Genomic DNA, 19,839 nt, shown 5'->3' with positions numbered 1-19,839 from the left:
ATTTGTCTGATATAAAAATTGTTACCCCAGCTTTCTTTTGAGGTTCTTTGACATGGAAGATGGATCTCCTTCCCTTCACTTTCAGTCTGGCTGTGTCTTTAGGGTCAGAATGAGTATCTTGTAGACAGCATATGGATGGGTCCTGTCTTTTTATCCAATCTGCAACCCTGTGCCATTTTATGGGAGCATTTAAGCCGTTCATGTTGAAAGTGATTATTGAAAAATATGAATTTATTGTCATCATGTTGCCTGTGAAGACCTTGTTTCTAAAGATTGTCCCTGTAAATTTGTTCTATATCACTCTTGGGGTCTTTCTCCTTTTATAGAACCCTCCTTAATGTTTCTTGCAGGGCCAGCTTAGTGGTCACATATTCTTTCAGTTTCTGCTGGTCTTGGAAGCTCTGCATCTCTCCATCCATTCTAAATGACAGCCTTGCTGGATAAAATATTCTTGGATGCATGTTCTTCTCGTTTAGTATCCTGAATATGTCTTGCCAGGCCTTTCTGGCTTGCCAGGTCTCTGTGGATAGGTCTGACGTTATTCTGATGTTCCTCCCTCTGTACATAAGGAATCTCTTCCCCCTAACTGCCCTTGAGATGGTTTCCTTGGTTTTAAGATTTGCAAACTTTACTATTACATGCCGGGGTGTTGGCCTGTTTTCCTTGATCTTGGGAGTGGTCCTCTCTGCCTCTAAGACACGAATGTTTGTTTCATTCCCCAGATTAGGGAAGTTTTCAGTTATGATTTGCTCAAATATATCTTCTAGTCCCCTCTCTCTTTCCACCCCTTCAGGGATCCCAATAATTCTGACATTGGAACGTTTCATGGTGTCACTTATTTCTCTGATTCTATTTTCATGGTTTCTGAGTTGTTTTTCTCTGGCCTCTTCTTTTCCCTTCTTGTCTATTAATTGGTGTTCTAAATTACTAATTTGTTCTTTTGCCTTGCTTACTCTAGCTGTTAGATTATCTAGATTAGATTGGATCTCATTGATAGCATTTTTAAGTTATGCCAGTTCAGCTTTCATTTCTGCCCTTAGAGACTCTATGTTGCCATGAATCGATTTTTCCATTTTAGCTATCATCTTCACAATTGCTACCCTAAATTCCATCTCTGACATCTTGGTTATATCTGAATCCATTTCTAAATCTGTGCTATAAGTCACTGTCTCTGAGTCTTTCCTATTTCGGGGGTTCCTCCTCCTATTCATTCTGTTGAGGGGTGGTTGAGGGAATGTATAAAGTCCAAATTATTCACCACAACCCAAGCAAGATGCACCTGTTTTATACGGACCTTAGGGTTGCTGACCTCTTGTTTTCCCAGCCTGTCTTCTGAGGGAGGGGCTTGCCATGTTGTTACTCAGGCAACCCTGTTTGGGCAGAGTTGCCCTACTCTTTGTTGTGGGGGATGGGCTCAGTGAAAACTTGTTTTGGGGGGCTTTTGTTTCCTGGTGGCTTTCCCTGGCGGCTTTCCACATCTCTTCAAGAGTCAGAGCAGAAGAGATCGTTTCCAGTCCTCTGCCTCAGAGCAGAGAGATTGCAGTCTGTTCTTCAGTGAGCTCTCCAGGCACACTATCTCCATTTCTGTCAGTGCTGCTATAAACTGCAGCTTCCTGAGTTGTGGGCCCCTCAGCAGAGCTCCCAGTCCTCACCTCCATGTAGGGGCACATCTCTGCCCTTTGTGCTTCTATAACTGTCAACTGCCCCAATTTGCATGTGCAGCTCTGCTGCTCCAGATTTCCTTCTGGGGCTGCCCTAAAGTCCTTTCCCTGTCACTACCTGTCTGTGAGTCTGTGCCCCGTCCCCAGTGCGGGAGGGTATCACTCACTGGCGGTGCAGGATCCTGACAGCTCCCTCCCCCTTCCATTTATCCTCCGATATCTGCCTGCAGAATCATGGCTCCCTGCTTCGAACCTTGAAACCAAACGTTTGTGATATTCTGTCTGTAGAGATCCAGATCTATCTTCTTACATCTCAGGCTGATTTCTTTGGTGTTTCAGAGTGGTCTGGTAGATATCCAGCTCAATTTTGGGGACTGGTTGGAATAGGGTCCCCTACTCCTCTGCTGTCTTTTTCCTCTACCAAGATACCAACAAATTTTAACTAGACAAGCTGATTTTACAGTTCATATAGAAAAATAAGTGAATGATAATCATAAAAAATGAAAAAAGAAAAGCAAGCATGAGAAACCAGCCCTACTAGGTATTAAAGTTTAATATAAGGCCCCAAAATAAAAATCATGTTGTTGCATCAATGTATAGATCAATGCAACAGAATAGAAATGCAGAATTTAAGCCAATACATAGTGATATGAAAAGATATTGAATAAACAAAGTAATGGTGGTTAAATGTGAAATGTGAGGTAGGAAATAAGTATGGGGTGGAAGGTAGACTTTTCACCATGTACTTGTTTATACTTGTTCATTTTTGAGCCATATGAATATATTCACAAAATAAATTAAGTGTAAAAATAAAACAAAAATAAAATATCCATTTTGTTAAAGTTACCGAATCTGTGCCCTAGCATGACAATAATTGTGCCAGAGCATGACAATAGTCAATTTTCCATGTGCTTAGGTTCAGACCTCTGTTCTAAATTCATCCCAGATTGGACAAGAAGAAAATAGTGGTTGTACATTCAGGGTCATATTGTAAAGAGCATCATCTGATAGTTGGTTCAAATATATTCAATTCCCAAAGCCATCTAAAGGGATCTAACTTTGATTTTACCTTCCTTAAGGCAGAATACAAGGACCAAATATATATTTCTTATTATAAATCATATCACACCTTTTTTTCCTCCAGAAATGAACACAGCCTGGGCAACATCTATAGTGCAGCCTTGTGAGATTCTGAGATCTCTGATCCTTTGACTAAGATCAGAGATTTTCTGACCCAGTTAGGGCCGTTTCAAGATTCCTGAATCATGAAAACTGTGAAAAAATAAATATACGTTGTTTTTAAGCCACTAAATTTGTGGTAATTTGTTAGCAGTGATAGAAAACTAATTGAACATAATAAAAAAAAAAAAGAAAGAAAGAAAAAGAAAACTAATACAATCACTGAATTCTCACTTCTAAGAAACTTTCATTTTTTTTCAATTAATGAAATCTCCTGTTAAGAACCTTATATTAAATAACGGGAAGATGTGTAGAAAATTCCCAAAGTTTCTAAATGCTCTTAAAAAATATCTCCAAATGGAGTCATTGCCCCCCAAAAACAGCAAACCAAAATTTAATTACAGTTTCAACTTATCCCAGAAATGTGACCTTTTAACAGTCAATTTGAAATTTCCTAATCTGCCCTAGTGAAGTAATTTTCATGATGAAAACCCTGACATTCCTTTTTCCCCCAAAAGAAGATGTCATGGCCTGAAACAGTCCTTTCTTTTCTTTTGCTACTTACTTCTTTGCCTTCCCCTCCTGGCTATAAAAACCTTCCATTTTGTACAACTCCTCAGAGCATCTACTCCCTAGATGGGATGCTACTTGATTCATAAATTGCTTAATAAAGCCAATTAGATCTTCAAATTTACTTGGTTGAATTTTGTTTTTTTTTACAATGGTCACCATCCAAGACAATTACAAAATCCATTTACTTAGACATGGCAATGAGGGAGGATTTTTTTTTCAGTGAGGTTTATGAATTACATTTATTTTACAGTCACATTTCAAATATCATGTAGTGAAAACTAAAGTTTTTGGAACATGTGAAACAGAAAAGCCTTAATTCAGGATTTCTCAAAATGGTTTTTTGGACTTTCTGCATCTATATCACGTAGGTATTAAAAAAGCCCCTTCTCAGGCCTACTAGATGTGAAATTCTGGGGCTCAGAAATCTACATTTTTAAGAAGTTCCCCAGAGAATGATTTTTCACATAAAATTTTAGAACAAATGAGTTAACACTGGTTTATAACCCTGGCTGCCCAATAGATATAACTAGAGAGCTTTTAAAAAAAATACCAATCTCTAGGGGCACCTGGTGGCTCAGTTGGTTAAGTGGTCAATTCTTGGGTTTGGCTCAGGTCATGATCTCAGGGTTGTAAGATCGAACCCCTCGTCAGGCTCCTTGCTCGGGGGGTGGGGGCGGGGCGGGTATGCTTCAGGTCTCTCTCTCTCTCCCTCCCCTCAAAATAAATAAATAAATAAATAAATAAATAAATAAATCTTTAAAAAATACCAATCTTGAGGCCCCACTCAACTAATGGAGACTCTCTTGTATTGGGATCAGGCATAGGCAGATGTAAAATCTTCCCATGTGCTTCTTTCAGGAGCCATGGTTGAAAATCACTGCTTCATTGAGTGTTGGAGCCTGTTGTTTTGGATTAAGTTAGGTAATGGTGACATAAATATTGGATAGGTTGAGTTCTCCTTTACCTAAGAGTTTGTGATAAAGGCAAAACAGGAGACTGAAACCTCAAGATACAAACTGATGTAGAGAAGGTACCCATAGGAAAATAGAATAGCGAAAATAAGCTAGAATTACTCTTAATTCCTTTGACTCTAACCTTACTGTTTATCTTTCAGACATCTTTTCTGTCTTCTCTCCTTAAGTCTCCCTTCTACACCCCATTTATATACCATAGTGACATTTATTCTCTTTATATATAATGGTTATTCCTCTCAGTTTGTTCATGTTATTGTCCATTTCATGTTATAAGGTCATCTAATTTAATAAAGGTTTAACTACATGCACTGTTTGTCCAAGGTGGCTTTATTTATTTATTTTATGTCTCAAGGAGTAGTCATACTGGTAAGGGACAAGTTGGGTGACCTAACCAAAGTAATCTATCAGGAATGAGCCAGAGTGAAATAAGAGTGAGAAATAAAATGCATTTCTACTGTGGGCAGTCAAAAAGTTAAATACCCATGCACATGCAATTTATGTTAATTTGTTGCTATGCCTTTGATGTTGTCCCCTTACCCTCGAAGCTGCTTGAAATCAGTCTCCCTAATCATGAATAAGAGCCTAAGTCTTAAGTAAGATCCATGTGAATATATATTTTTACATAATATTTGATGGTTATTTTCTTTTTTTAAAGATTTTATTTATTTGAGAGAGAGAGAGAGATTGAGAGAGCATGAGTGGGGTGAGGGGCAGAGGAAGAAGCAGACACCCCGCTGAGCAAGGAGCCTGACGTGGGGCTTGATCCCAGGACTTGGGGATTATGACCTGAGCCGAAGGCAGATGCTTAACCAACTGAGCCACCCAGATGCCCCTATTTTCTTTTAAATTAAACTTTACCTAGTGTATTTTACCTTTCTTTGTCCTAAATATTTTACGTGTAAATAATAGAATTCATTTTATTCTTTTCTTTTTCATTTTTTTTTTTACTTATTTCTCAAGATCTGCAACAATTAATTGCACTAGACCAAAAAGAAACTGGCATTTAAGTAAGTGGTTAGGTATGTACTCCACATATCTGCATAGACTGTCCTCAAATTCCCAGTCATTTCATTACAGCTTCCTGTTACTAAAGTCTCAATCATGCCTGTCACTGTTTTCAAATTATTTGTTCCTAATCTTTGCCTGAAAAACAATTCACCTAAGCAAACTCCTTGTTCTAATTAAGGCATGGCTTTGTAAGATGAAAAATTTCCTTAGCTTTTTATTATAGTCCAGTCTCCTGAACTTGGATTGCTGTGTTTGCTTTATAGCAACGTTCTAATTCCACAACTGACATGACTACTCCTTTGAGGTCAAACACTATCCCTGACCTAGTCTGGATCCAACGTTCTTTGTTCTTTCCTCGAAATGAATCCCTGACAATTACCACTGAGGAAAGGGGATAATACATTAAGATCTAAGATTAGTGAAGTATAAATATCACACAAATTCTCCATGAGTAAACATGGAATAGCCCATGAGAAATACATATTCTACCTTTTTCTTACGTTTAATGGAAGTCTTGTCATACTTCCAATTACCAGTGCATTTTTTTTACCTTAGTTTATTTTGGCTGAAAATTAGTCTCCGTTCATGCAGAACTGTTCTGTTGCTTTTCCCCAAAACTTAATTTGTAGTCCTAGTTTGTCTATATGTAATGCTTCGATGTCTTTTATGTACAAATGTTAAAATGTGCATGCTTCATTTTCACTGTTTTTCTGAAAACATCTATGAAATTTGATGTGATGGTGTTGAAACAAAAACTCTATGCCTTACTTCAGCTACATTCCCTTATGTGATTTAACATTATTTTTTGGGTTTTTTGCACAATGGAATTAGTGTGACAAGGCAAATCTTCTGATGTTAGCCAATATTTACCTTCCTTGCATCTTATAAGACAGATTTGAGGGTCCTCTTGTACTCTGATGGGGTTAGAACTGGCATCTTATTTCCAAATGAATACTTATTTTAACATGAGCTAGTCACATAACTATTATATCAAAAAGGGTATCCTCATCTGGGATCTTCTCTTAAAGGGATAAATCTCTACCCTATCCTCAATAACAGGGATACGAGTTGTTATATAAGTGTTCAGATAGCTTGGTGCCCTCATATGATTAGGGAAAAAAGATGAACAAGTTCTATCCTTCCAATAAGCACATTTATACACACAGGATCTACATATACCAAGACTGAATAGTATTGCCAGGGGTTAAATGGAATTAACTACAAAAAGAAATTATATATCCTATATTTAGTCTAGGGCAAAACTGGCATTCTTAGTGAGCTGTGCTTGTCTGTCCTGAAAGCTGTGCTAACTAGGTTTGGGTTAAGGGTACCTTCCCCTTAATTAAGGCAGAATAAAGGATCAAGCCCAGTATATATAAAATGGGCAAATGATGTTGCATTTTAATTGTCACTATTAAGATTTTGTGTGTAGAATGTAGAACACTAGGATTCACTGGAGGTAATTTTAAATCAAGGTGACAATCATGTGTCAGAGAAATAATAGACAAAGATCACTGTGATAACAGGATAATTGCTTAGATAATATTTTGAAGTTCTACTTGACAGTGATTAAGTGATATTTGGGCCTTCTTTAGGAGGCATGTGGCACATTTCATGTCCATAAAATAAGTTCATATACCACTTAATCATTCTGCACTTATAGCAAAGAAGTCCTAGTCAAAGAGGAAGTAAAAAGAAATGAAGCATACAGAAATGGGAGCACATTTTGGAGAATTTATTTATTTATTTATTTATTTTTTAAAGATTTTATTTTATTTATTTGACAGAGAGAGACACAGCGAGAGAGGGAACACAAGCAGGGGGGAGTGAGAGAGGGAGAAGCAGGCTTCCCGCCGAGCAGGGAGTCCGATGCGGGGCTCGATCCCAGGACCCCGGGATCATGACCTGAGCTGAAGGCAGATGCTTAATGACTGAGCTCCAGGCGCCCCCATGGAGAATTTATTTTGATCCATGGAAAAATAGGTAATAAGTAAATTGCTTGCTACTTCAATATTATAGCTGATGTTGGGTGCTTTTAATCTCACACACAGAATGCAAACATACATACCTTTAGTTTTACTTTTTCATGAGTTATTTATTCTTTAATTCTCCTGAAACAAGGTGAGAACAGTTTTATAGAGAACCTATTCTCTCCTATGTGATATTTATCATTTATAGAACCAACTGCATTCAGCAGAATGAATTGGTATCTCATATTTAAAAATGTATTGTGACTGATAAAACAAGATCAGTGAAATGTGGTTTACTGCCACTCCTAAAAATCATAAAGTGCCACTTCAATATAGTATAAATAGTAAAACATTTTATGATAATATAAACCCCTTCTTCTTACTTTAAGAGCAAAAAGTAATCTGGCAAGATATCAGATAAAAGTTTAAAAATCTGAGCGTCAGAGTTCAAATTTATATTTCTGCGTTATTCACAGAAAGACATTTTCATTTTGATAGTTATTGCACACTCTAATTGTTCTTATCCATAGTCAATGAAACCCCACAGAAAATAGAATGCTGCTAAAAACAAATACCTTAACATTCAGTGGAATGATGTCATTTGGAGGAAAGCAAAAACTAAAAACAGAAAGAGAAAAGTCATGCATTTAAACCATACTGATGGACTATAATTAAATGACTTTATTTGTGGCATAGTCGATTGGTCCTTTCAATGTCCTCAACAAATGAAGGTACATCAATTGATTCTATCAACTCTGAAGGAATTTAGGAAATGAGAGGATTGAAGATACCAGAGTCACAAGACATAGTTCAATTTAATCTTGGGTAATATAACCCATTTCCACTAAAAAAAGGAAAGAAAAAAAAAAGCACCTCCTCTTTTCTTGCCTGTTTCTCTTAACTTTTATAATTCAAACGTAATTTCATTACTTATTATTAATTTATAGAGCTGAGGAGACTGATGCATTATGTCCAGTCCATTTTGGAAGACATATATAAATTTGCCATTTGATTTCTAGCTGAAGTCTCTGGGGGATCCTGGTTCTGTTTTAAAGATGGTTACCCCATCCTTGATTGATGTTTGTTAAGCCAATCAGTCCACTGTTGCTTCTCTGATGTCTGTAAATGTCTCTAATAGTTCGAACTTATAGGTAAGAAGTTTTGGGGGCACCTCAGTGGCTCAGTTAGTTGAGTGTCAGACTCTTGTTTCCACTCAGGTTGTGGTCTCATGGGTTGTGAGCTTGAGCCCCACATTGAGCCCCATGCTTAGCACAGAGTCTGCTTGGGATTCTTTTCCTCTTCCTCTCCCTTTCCCTCTGCCCACCCCCCTGCTTATTCTCTCTCTCTCTCCCTCTCTAAAATAAATAAATAAATCTTAAAAAAAAAAGTTTTTGCAGTACTTATTGCAGTTACCCTAAAATCACTATATCAAAGCTGCTTTGTGATCTTTGCTGCCATCTATAGGGCACATTTTTTTTGCCTAATGGAACTGTGTCGTCATAAGTAAATGATGTTATTATTATTTTGTATTGCACATATCTCTACTGTTATACAAGGCTGGAAGAATAACCATTTATTCTACCTTTTCCTATCAGTGGTTACTAAGCACTGTAAGAGGGGCACCTGAGTGGCTCAGTCGTTAAGCGTCTGCCTTCGGCTCAGGTCATGATCCCAGGGTCCTGGGGTCAAGCCCCGCATCCCGCTCCCTGCTCAGCGGGGAGTCTGCTTGTCCCTCTCCCGCTCCCCCTGCTTGTGTTCCCTCTCTGGCTGTGTCTCTCTCTGTCAAATAAATAAATAAAATCTTTAAAAAAAAAACAAAACTAAGCACTGTAAGATTCTATAGGAAAAATTAGTGCCACTCTTTCCACAGCAACTGAAATGCATGTCTCAAGAAAGCACCTATATCAGATACTCTGTGGTTTTGAAGCAGGTTTACCTTGTCCTCTGGACCAGTTCAAGGCAAAATAAGGAAGTAGAAAGTGGAAAGTTTTTAGCACTCTCACCTATGCACCTTCCAACATGCTTCCCCTACCCTTCATTCCCTCTCCCTGACAACTACTCTGTGTCCTTTTATTGGTCTCTATCCTTCACCACCATCTTCGCATGAGAACCAACCATATCCCACAAATTTTCATATTTCCTATTCCCTTCAAAACATAGAGAGCAATATGTTTTCTTAGTAGGGGCCTTACTTTTTAGAAAGTTGAGATTATCTGGGTAGGCCTATTCTAATCACAGGAGTTTTTAAAAGCTGAGAACTTTCTCCAGCTGATATCAGGAAAGTAAGAGAAGAGCAAATGAGAGATTCAGACCACAAGAAGGACTTGGCCATTGTTGGCTTCAAGATATAGGGGACTATGGAGAAAGAATGGAGGACACATTCAAGAACTAAAAGAAGATCCCAACAGACAATCACAAAGAGAATGGTAGCTCAGTCTTAAAACGTCAAAGAAATGAATGTGACCAACAACCTGAATGAAGCAGTTTTCCCAGAACCTCCAGATAAGAACTCAACTCAAAAGACACCTGGATATCAGTCTTATGAGGCCCTCAGAAGAGAACCAGTTGAGATTTGCCAGACCTCTGACCTACAGAACTGTGAGCTAATAAATTTGTGCTGCTTTAACCTACCATATTTGTGATAATTTTTTATGCAGCCATACAAAGCTGATACAATGGGTGAATTAGATAAACTAATCCCCACTAATATGTTACCTGGTTAATGTGTGATCTCTCTCAGAAACAAAGTGCCTAAATACACTGAAAATTCGTATGTTGCAAAATAGATTAATCAAACTCAAAAGTAAGCATCAAGGATGGCATTATGAATGTAATAAAAGTAAAATTTAGAGCAAAATGTATTAAAGGAGATAAGGCAGGTCATTTTCTAGTGATATAAGCTATAATCATTAACGATGATATGATATTATGAAAATGTATATGCCGGGGCACCTGGGTGGCTCAGTCGTTAAGCGGCTGCCTTTGGCTCAGGTCATGATCCCAGAGTCCTGGGATCGAGTCCCACATCGGGCTCCCTGCTCAGCGGGAAGCCTGCTTCTCCCTCTCCCACTCCCCCTGCTTGTGTTCCTGCTCTCGCTGTCTCTGTCAAATAAATAAATAAAATCTTAAAAAAAAAAAAAAAGAAAGAAAATGTATATGCCTTTAGCAGGCCCCTAAAGAATAAGTTGAGGCATATGAATTAGAAAATTTAGACAGGAATTGGGCTTCAAATCACACCACATAGGCATCTATCTCTTCTATCTTTGAATAAGGTCAATCTTGCCTAGATGCAAACAGGGGTGGGGGGAGACAGCTCATGATTAAAAAATGAATCAAAACTGAAAAGAGAACGATTATCTGTAAATCAACATACCTAAGACTGTGGTAACAGACATGCCATAGTTAATTTACAATGCATTTTAAATCAGTACAGCTCCCCTATAATTACCGAGACTAACCAGAATTCCATGAAAGAATCTTCCTGCACACTTGGAGACTGCAGAGTATCAAGCACTATCAATTTCATTGGCAGAAACATATAGCTCTTTAGAAGTGATATGTGACTTTGACTTACTTCAAGAATTTCAAAATCAGAAAAAATGAAAGCAAAATATAACAGCCATGGAAAAAGAAATTAGACTGAATCCTGATGAGATAGGTAGATAGTTTGGTTGTAGAAAAAATATTCTAGTTCTTGTAACTGTGTAACCTTAAACAAGCTATATAAATTCCCTAGAACCCAGTTTTCCCATCAGTGAAATCAGAAGGTTGAAGTAAATAATATAAAAGCATTCTCTTCATCTATGACATTTTTTATTTAATGTCCCTGTGGAAAGACAGTAGACCTTAGAATCCACTGTCCATCAGATGTACCAGAAATATTTTCCCCCAAAGAAACTTTCTCAAAGGGCAGTAAAGAATCCATGTTAGAAATCCCAGCAACATACATATTGTATTTGACACAGCCAACTTCATAACATGGCACTCAATATCCTTCACAATGCCCCAACCTATATCCTCAGCCTCATTTATCACCATTTGTTACATCAGATTTTTTGCTGTTTACTGAACATGTTCCTTGCCTCTGTGTCTTTACTCATGTGCTTATCCAAAACCAAATATATCATTAGCAATATTTTATGCATCTCTCAACTTCTAGGTCAAATGTCGCCTCCTTTATGAACGTTTCTCCAACTAATAGAAAACCACTAAAGACCTTTCCAAATTTAAAGCTTAGGGTCACTTTCCAGGCCCAAGTAGGGTTTTGAAGTTCCCTTTTATAAATTAAACAAATGTTTATTCCTTCATTTATTTGCCAAGACCTAGGGCAGGGTTAAACTAGCACCTTTTGGAGGGCAGTAGCCCACAGATTTACTTGTTTGGCCAATACATTGTTTTCTTAAGAGTCTGAATTTGACTGCCTTCAGGCAGGCATTTCATGTTCTAGGTTGCCATAGGCTCCACCACTCAATAATGGTCTTTTACTATGCCTTGCTTGTACATGCTATTTTTGGGGTCCCTGGGGTCCCTAGGTTGGGGCATTGTGAAGGATATTGAGTGCCATGTTATGAAGTTGGCTGTGTCAAATTTCACTAACAGAATAACATCCTTTTCTGCGTAAAGGATTTTAGCATAGTGCAGTTTAAGAAATGGGGTATTGAATTCTAGCAAGAAATGTGCATACCACATTTTTTTAAGGGATGGTCATTTTGTTTTGTTTTTGTTTTGTATGCTGCTTTTTATTGGTGACATGCTAGCATTTTTTTTCTTTCAAGATTTTATTTAAATTCAAGTTAGTTAACATATAGTGTAGTATTCATTTCAGGGGTAGAACTTAGTGATCCATCACTTGCATATAACACTCAGTGCTCGTTATGACAAGTACCTTCTTTAATGCCTATACCCAATTACCCCATCCCCCTACCCACTTCCCCTATAGCAACCCTCAGGTTGTTCCCTACAGTTAAGAGTCTCTTATGGTTTGTCTCCCTCTCAGTTTTTATCTTATTTTCCTTCCCTTCCGCTATGTTCATCTGTTTTGTTTTTTAAATTCCACATATGAGTGAAATTATATGGTATTTCTCTTTCTCTGCTAGCATTTTTTAAAAAGCAAAAATTTGTGTTTGCTGTGCTCTCTCTAGTCCCTAGGCAATCAGCATCTCTCCCACCACCAAATGCAATAAATAAATAAATAAATAAATAAATAAATGTTTGTCTTTTCCTGAGCAGAGCTGTATGTAATTAAAGTTTAGCAAAGGCTGCTAAACTTAACAATTCTGTGAATTGAAGCTATTTGTATACAAATTTTGACAGAAGGATACTTTTGTTTTTAACTCCAATACTGTAAGTGAGTGACATGGAGATGATAGATCCTCGGAGATTCCCCATACCTAAGGAGGCCACAAAGCACTCCATCATAGATGCAATAAATAATTGAGGCATATGTTTAGTTAACACTAAGAAAACCTGAAGGAGCCAGCTTGGCCCCCTCTTACTTCCCCATTACCAGTATTTGCTTCTCCTTCTCTCCTTTTCCTTATCCAAGTTCCTACGTTATTTGATGTTCTTATCAATTTAACTAAAAAGTTAATGGTAGCAAATCAAGGCATGACCTCTCCAATAAAATAATTGCTTTTAAATAGCTAATGCCTTAAGAGTGGTAGGCTCTAGGGATAGCCTAAGGGTGGATTATTTATTTGAGGTCAGCACCCTCTCAAAGATCATTCTTATTATATCTACTCCCAATTCCAGTTTCTTTTTTTCTAAGGAAATGTATCATGGAAAACAAAAATGTAAAAAAAAAAAAAAAAAAGTATTATGGAAAAAATACTTTCTGGTTTTCTTGATTTCAAGCATGTTCTGTTTCATAATTCCTGCTTAGAACCTAAGATAACATGTTCCTTACAAAAACAAACAAACAAACAAAAAACTTTTGGGTTATTTCTGAAACAGGCTTAACATAGCTTTAGTGAATTTCCAAAGATTTTTATTAGAGTTCTTCTAGCATAAGAAGATTTATTTACTAAAAAATTGAAACTGGTGGGGGAGAAGTTAAGATGGCAGAGGAGTAGGAAGACCCTAAATTTCTCTGGTCCCTCAAATACAACTAGATAGTATTCAATTCATTCTGAACACCTGAGAAATTAATCATAGATCAGAGAGAAGAAATGCTGCAAGTCTACAAGTAGAAAAGCAAACATCGTTTGGAAAGTAGGAGGTGCAGAGGCTTAAATCCAGTGGGATATAACTGAGGATACAGCAGAGGGGAGGGAAGGTGCTTAAGGAGGCTACTGCAAAGTATTATAAGAAAAAGAGGGCAAAATTGGAACTTTTAGAAGTCTGCTACAATGGGGGGATGTGTCTGGCTTAAAGGAGCTCAGGTGGTGAAGCAAGACAGGATCCCAGATGTGAAAGCATGGTCTCAGGATCCCTGGGGTCACAAGAAGAATGGGTGGTGCTTGAGAGTGGCAGAGTCCCCAGGCATAAGAGTGGGGAAGCCAGCTAAAAATAGCGAGTCTAGGTGCTGGCTTTCCACTCTATGTTGCCATAAACTTCCAACCACTGCATGGTCATGCAACCACTTTCCTGGGAGGGGTCCAGCAAAAGGCTGAGAACACTCTGAATCTGGGGAAGGAAACAGGCATTCAAGTCCAAGAGGCACAGAGAACCCCCCTCAAATTCAACAAAAATAGGTCAACAACTTGACATATTATAGTGGAGCTTGAAAATTACAAAGATAGGGGCGCCTGGGTGGCTCAGTTGGTTAAGCGACTGCCTTCGGCTCAGGTCATGATCCTGGAGTCCCGGGATCGAGTCCCGCATCGGGCTCCCTGCTTGACAGGGAGTCTGCTTCTCCCTCCGACCCTCCTCCCTCTCATGCTCTCTGTCTCTCATTCTCTCTCTCTCTCTCAAATAAATAAATAAAATCTTTAAAAAAAAAAAAAAAAAAAAAAGAAAATTACAAAGATAAAGAGAAAATCCTGAAAGCAGTTTGGGAGAAAATGTCCTTAACCTACAAGGGTAGACACATAAGGCTGGCAACAGAACTGTCTATGGAAATCTGGCAGGCCAGAAAGGACTGGCATGATATATTCAATGTGCTAAATGGGAAAAACATGCAGCCAAGAATATTTTATCCAGCAAGGTTGTCATTTAGAATAGTAAGAGAAATAAAGACTATCCATGACAAACAAAAATTAAAGGAATTTGTGAACACTAAACCAGCCCTGCAAGAAATATTAAAGGGGATCCTTTGAGCGGAGAGAGAGGCCAAAAGTAATAAAGACAAGAAAGGAAGAGAAACAATCTACAGGAACAGTGAATTTACAGGTCATAAATGGCACTAAGTTCATATCTTTCAATAATTACTCTGAATGTAAATGGACTAAGTGATTCAATCAAAAAACATAGGGTTACAGAATGGATAAAAAAACAAGACCCATCAATATGCTGTCTGCAAGAGACTCATTTTAGACCCAAAGACATCTCCAGATTGAAAGTGAGGGGGTGGAGAATCATTCATCAGGCTAATGGACATCAAAAGAAACCTGGAGTAGCCATCCTCATATCAAACAAACAAGATTTTAAACCAAAGACTGTAATAAGAAATGAAGAATGGCATTATATCATAATAAACAAAAAGATCTAAGAATTATAAATATTTATGCCCCCAACATGGGACAGCCAAATATATAAATTAATTCATAACAAACTTAAAGAAACTCATAGATAATAATAAAAAAATAGTAGGAGACTTTAACACCCCATTCACAACAATAGACGAAATATCAAAGCAGAAGATCAACAAGGAAACAATGGCTTTGAATGACACATTGGACCAGATGGACTTCATAGATATATTCAGAGCATTTCATCCTAAAGCAGCAAAATATACATTCTTTTCAAGTGCACCTAGAACATTCTCCAGAATAGATCACATACTGGGTCACAAATCATCCTTCAACAAGTACAAAAAGATTGAGATCATACCTTGTACATTTTCAGACCATAACATTATGAAAGTTGAGTCAACCACAAGAAAAAAAAAAAAAAATGGAAGCACCACAAATACATGGAAGTTACAGAACATCCTACTAAAGAATGAATGGATCAACCAGGAAATTAAAGAAGAATTAAAAAAATACATGGAAGCAAATCAAAATGAAAACATGACAGTTCAAAACCTTTGGGATGAAGCAAAAGTGGTCTTAAGAGGGAAGTGTATAGCAATACAGGCCTTCCTCAAGTAACAAGAAAAGTCTCAAATGTACAACCTAACCTTACATCTAAAAAAGCTGGAAAAAGAGCAGTAAATAAAGCCTAAATCCAGCAGAAGAAGAGAAATAATAAAGATTAGAGCAGAAATCAATGATACAGGAATCAGAAAAGCAGAACAGATCAATGAAACTAGAAGCTGATTCTTTGAATTAATTAATAAGCTCAATAAACCCTTAGCCAGACTTAACAAAAAGAACAGAGAAAGGCCCCAAACAAATAAAATCATGAATGAAAGAGGAGAGATCACAACCAACACATCAGAAATACAAACAATTAGAAGAGAATATTATGAGCAATTTTATGCCAACAAATTATGGATAAATTCCTAGAAACATATAAACTACCAAAACTGAAACAGGAAGAAATAGAAAACCTGACCAATCCAGAACCATCAAAGAAATTGAATCAGTAATAAAAAATCTCCCAACGAACAAGAGTCCAGGGTTGGATGGCTTCTCAGTGGAATTCTACCAAACATTTAAAGAAGAACTAGTACCTATTTTTCTGAAAATGTTCCAAAAATAGAAATGGAAGAAAAACTTCCAAACTCCTTCTATCAGGCCAGTGTCACCTTGATCTCAAAACCAAACACCCCACTGAAAAGGAGAACTACACCCCCAAATCCCTGATGAATATGGAAGCAAAAATTCTCTCCAAAATACTAGCTAATAGGATAAAAGAGTACATTAAAAGGATTATTTACCATGACCAAGTAAGATTTATTCCTGGGCTGCAAGAGTGGTTCAACATCAGCAAATCAATGTGATATACCATATTAATAAAAGAAAGGTCAAGAACCCTATGGTCCTCTCAATAGATGCAGAAAAAAGCATTTGACAAAATACAGCATCCCTTCTTGATAAAAACCCTCTACTGTGTAGGGATAGAGAGAACATACCTCAATATGATAAAAGTCATATACAAAAGTTCCACAGCAAATATCATCCTTAATGGGGAAAAACTGAGAGCTTTTCCCCTAAGGTCTAGAACTCCACAGGGATGTCCACACTTACCACTGTTGTTCCACATAATGCTGGAAGTCCTAGCCTCAGCAATTAGACAACAAAAAGAGATTAAAGGCATCTAAATCGGCAAAGAAGAATACAAACTTTCACTCTTCACAGATGACATGATATTCTATGTAGAAAACTCAAAAGACTCCACCAACTAGTTGCCAGAAGTGATATAGAAATTCAGCAGAGTCACAGGATATAAAATCAATGTACAGAAGTCAGTTGAATTTCTATACACTAACAATGAAGCAGAAGAAAGAGAAATCAAGGAATTGATCCCATTTACAATTGCACTAAAAAACATAAGATACCTAGGAATAAACCTAACCAAAGAGGTAAAGGATCTATACTCTGAAAACTATAGAACACTTATGAAAAAATTGAGGAAGACACAAAAAGATGGGAAAACATTCCATGTTCATGTATTGGAATAGCAGAATAGAAAACCCAGAAATGGAACCACAACTATATGGTCAACTAATCTTACACAAAACAAGAAAGAATACCCAGTGGAAAAAAAGATACTCTCTTCAACAAATGGTGTTGGAAAAATTAGACAGCCACATGCAGAAGAATGAAACTGGACCACTTTCTTACATCATACACAAAATAAAACTCAAAATGGAGGAAAGACCTAAACGTGAGACAGTAATCCATCAAAATCTTAGAGGAGAACACAGGTAACAACTTCTTTGACCTCAGCTGCAGTAATTTCTTGCTAGACACATCTCAAAAGACAAGGGAAACAAAAGCAAAAATGAGCCATTGGGACTTCCTCAGGATAAAAACCTTCTTTACAGCAAAGGAAGTGTTCAACAAAACTAAAAAGCAACCTACAGAATGGAAGAAGATATTTGCAAATGTCTTTTCTGATAAAGGGCTAGTATCCAAAACCTATAATGAACTTATTACCCTCAACACCCAAAAAACAACAACAACAACAAAAATGCAGTCAAGAAATGGGCAGAAGACATGAACAGACATTTCTCAAAAAAAGACATACAAATGGCTAATAGACACATGAAAAAATTGCCCATCACTCAGCATCAAGGAAATACAAATCAAAACCATGATGAGATATCATCTCACACTGGTCAGAAAGGCTAAAATGAACAACTCAAGAACATGACAACTTTTGAGAGGATGCAGAGAAAGGGGAACCCTCTTACACTGTTGATGGGAATGCAAACTGGAGCAGCAAGTCTGGAAAACAGTATGGAGGTTACTCAAAAAGTTAAAAATAGAACTTCCCTACAACCCAGCAATTATACTACTAGGTATTTATCCAAAGGGTACAAATGTAGTGATTCAAACAGACACATGCACCCAAAATATTTATAGCAGCAATGTCCACAATAGCCAAACTATGGAAAGAGCCTAGATGTCCATCCACAGATGAATAGATAAAGAAGATGTGGTATATATATATACAATGGAATATTATTCAATCATAAAAAGAATGAAATCTTGCCATTTGGAGTGATGTGGATGGAACTAGAGGGTATTATGCTAAGTGAAATAAATCAGTAAGAGAAAGAAAAATACCATATGATTTCATTCATATGTGGAATTTAAGAAACAAAACAGATGAACATAAGTGAAAGAAAAATAAAATAAGATAAAAACAGAGGGAAGAAAACCATAAGAGACTCTTAACTATAGGGAATAAACTGAAGGTTGCTGGAGGGGAGGTAGGTCAGGGAATGGGGTAATTGGGTGATGAGCATTAAGGAGGACACTCAGTGTAATCATCACTGTGTGTTATATGCAACTGATGAACCACTAACTTCTATCTATGAAACTAATAATACAGCATATGCTAACTAAATTGAATTTAAATAAAAAATTTAAAAAATTAAAAATTTGAAATTGGTCATGTATTCATATACAATTGACTATTGATTCAAATCTATGTTAGTCAAATTTTGCATAACTTATGTACATTTTTGCAAATTCTTTGTTTTGCTTTTTTTTTTTTTAATTCTTGGTTAACAAAGCCTTAAGTAAAAAAATCACATGAATTCTTCCATACCAATAAATTGTAAAATCAAAAAATGGGACTATGTAAAAGTCAAAAGCTTCTGCACAACAAAAGAAACAATTAAAAATAAAACAATAAGACAACCTACAGAATGGGATAAATTTTTGCAATCCATATAAAGAACTCATACAATCTAACAAAAAACAAGCAATCCAATTAAAAAAATGGGGCAGAAGAACTAAGTAGACATTTTTCCAAGAAGGACATAAAAATGACCAACAGGTACATGAAAAGTTGTTCAATATCACTAATCATCAGGGAAATGCAAATCAAAACTACAGTGAGACCTTGCAGTCACCCACCACCCTGGAACTGTCTGCACCACCCAGCCATGGACAACCCCACCTTGTTGTTTGACACTCCCCTGGGTGGTGAGCCTTTGGGCTGTGTCTCCTTTGAGCTATTTGCAGACAAAATTCCAAAGACAGCAGAAAACATTCATGCTCTGACCACTGGGGAGAAAGGATTTGGTTATAAACATTCCTGCTTTCACAGAGTTATTTCAGGATTTATGTGCCAGGGTGTGACTTCACACACCCTAATGGCACTCCCCATATGTGGGGAGAAATTTTATGATGAGAACTTGATCCTGAAGCAAATGAGTCCTGGCATCTTGTCCATGGCAAATGCTGGACCCAATACAAATGGTTTCCAGTTTTTCATCTGCACTGCCAAGACTGAGTGGTTGGATGGCAAGCATGTGATCTTGGCAAGGTGAAAGAAGGCATGAATATTGTGGAAGCCATGGAGTGCATTGAGACCACAAATGGCAAGACTAGCAAGATCACCATTGCTCACTGTGGACAAATATAATAAATTTGACTTGGTGTTTTACCTTAACTACCAGACCATTCCTTCCATAGCTCAGGTGAGCCCTCCTTCACCCCCATCTGCTTGAAATATCCTATAATCTTTGTGCTTTCACTGCAGTTCTTTGGATTCCATATTTTATTTATTCCTGTCCAAGTCTAGCTGGATTGCAGAGTTAAATTTATGATTATGAAATTAAAACTAAACAACAAAACAATCAACAACAACAACAAAAAAATCAAAACCACAATGAGATATCACCTCATACCTGTTAGAATAGCTATTATCAAGAATAGAAGGGACAACAGGTACAAGCGAGGATGTGGTTAATAA

At 37.2% G+C, this 19,839-nt stretch overlaps 1 pseudogene; it reads left to right on the top strand.

The window, feature by feature from the left end:
• The first annotated feature begins 19,027 nt into the window (after window positions 1-19,027).
• LOC116623159 lies at window positions 19,028-19,509 on the top strand (annotated as a pseudogene).
• The last annotated feature ends 330 nt before the right edge of the window (window positions 19,510-19,839 follow it).

This window comes from Phoca vitulina, unplaced genomic scaffold (genome assembly GCF_004348235.1).
Source record: "Phoca vitulina isolate PV1807 unplaced genomic scaffold, GSC_HSeal_1.0 scaffold57, whole genome shotgun sequence".
NCBI lineage: Eukaryota > Metazoa > Chordata > Mammalia > Carnivora > Phocidae > Phoca > Phoca vitulina.
This window is presented reverse-complemented; position numbering and strand designations above follow the sequence as displayed.